Source organism: Hylobates moloch, unplaced genomic scaffold, assembly GCF_009828535.3.
Source record: "Hylobates moloch isolate HMO894 unplaced genomic scaffold, HMol_V3 SCAFFOLD_3, whole genome shotgun sequence".
Classification (NCBI taxonomy): domain Eukaryota; kingdom Metazoa; phylum Chordata; class Mammalia; order Primates; family Hylobatidae; genus Hylobates; species Hylobates moloch.
In genome coordinates, this window is record NW_026652278.1 from 69,831,277 (window position 1) to 69,833,225 (window position 1,949).

Genomic DNA, 1,949 nt, shown 5'->3' on the forward strand with positions numbered 1-1,949 from the left:
CAGCTGGCATGGTTTTGCTTCAAGTTGTGGGTGCAGATCATTTGGGGAGCAGCAGAGACCTGGGGATGCTCTTGCCTGGTGGGCAGCACAAGCACGAGAGGTGCACCACACAGGTGCGTTGAAAGCCCCTGCCCGTGCCAAGTCTGCTGAAGTTCCATTGGCCAAAGCCACTCACTTGGCCAAGCCTGTAGTATCAGGGTAAATGAGGGTGTTCTACCCCCTCTGTGGGGTGGCCCTGCAAGGCCACCTGTGTAATCCTATTACAGGTGTCTGAGTGAAAGGTCAGGATGAACAATCCAATCTAACAGGTCCCACATGCTCCACGGTGACCCCAAAGCCACAGTAACACCCTAACCCCACCTACACCATTGGGCAGGATCTCCTCAGGGCAGGGGGGCGGGGGTGCTGCCTCACGCAGGAGCTGCCTTCAGGTCTGGCTGGCCCCAGGGCCTCTGCAAATCCATTCTTGCTCAATTCCTAAGGGTTCAGGGTTTCCCATCTTGCCTCCCATCAGCTCTGGGAAGCCAAAGACTCCCTCTATTTCTCAGAGGAAGAACTTGAAGTTCAGGGAGCCAGGGTGTGGCTGGAGGTTGCAGAGCAGACCCCCTGCCTCTGCTCAACCCCCACTGCAATCCTGAGCCCAGCAGGGAGGTGCTGAGTGGTCAGGCTCGCCTCCCTGAGCACCTGCCTCCCGGGAGGGACACACTCCCAGCCACTTGCCCCTTTCCTCCATGCCACCCCCGGATTTTTATTTGCCTTGCTCAGGGTTTTATTTGTTTCAATGGAGCCAACACTGAACAGTCAGATTTCACAAAGAATTCAGATTTAATTTATATTCCTTTTGAAATAGTGAAAGATTTGCCTACATGGGGCCCACTTAGCTGCAGAGCAGGTCTGCTGGGGCTGCATGGTGCCCCACCCCCCCTCAGATGGGTTAAGGACCCCTGCCCCAGTCCCCACCACTCCCTGCTGCCTCGCACCGAAACAACTTCACTCATTTTCTATATTGGTCTTTATGCTGCTGGCATATGAGCTGTGACCTCTGATTTAATCCAGTCCCCAGAGGCCCAGAGAGGGGAGACTCCTGTCTGGGGTCCGTGTCCAGTCAGGAGACCTTATTTCTCTTTCTCTCTTCCCAAGAACTTCATCTGGATCCCTCCTGCGGACTCCAACCGAGAGGCCCAGTCTCTGCTTCCTGCTCCCAGTGGCTCAGGCTAGGGGCTTTCTCTCCAGGCAAAGCTGTTTGTGTCCTGGCTTAATAAAGCTCCCTGGCATTGCTGCCCCAGGGGTACACTCACCCGAGGAAAAAGTCCAGACTGAGAGGAAGCTCTGGGAGACATGGGGGGCAGGGGGGTTCATATCCCTGAACTATACAGAGAAGCCTTGCAGATGTTTAATATTGGATAATTGGCTGGGCACGGTGGCTCATGCCTGTAATCCAAGCACATTGGGATGCCGAGGCGGGTGAATCACCTGAGGTCAGGAGTTCAAGACCATCCTGGCCAACATGGTGAAACACCGTCTCTACTAACAATACAAAAATTAGCTAGGTGTGGTGGTGGTGCACACCTGCAGTCCCAGCTACCCCGGAGGCCGAGGCAGGAGAATCACTTGAACTCAGAAGGCACAGGTTGCAGTGAGTCAAGATCATGCTACTGCAACCCAGCCTGGGTGACAGAGTGAGACTCTGTATCAAGAAAAAAATAAAAATAAAAATAAAATAAATGAAATAAAATGGTATCACAACAGCCAACACATATATTACACTTCCTGTGTAGCAGCCACTATCTTATGAAGCCTTATTCCCTGTGGGATGAGGCTTCATATTAACCCACTTACTCCTTAAGTCAGCTCTGTAAGGGGGGAGGTACCACTTTTATCCCTGTCTTACAGAGGAGAAAGCTGAAGCATAGAGAGGCTAAGCCACTTGCCCCAAGTTGCACAGCTTA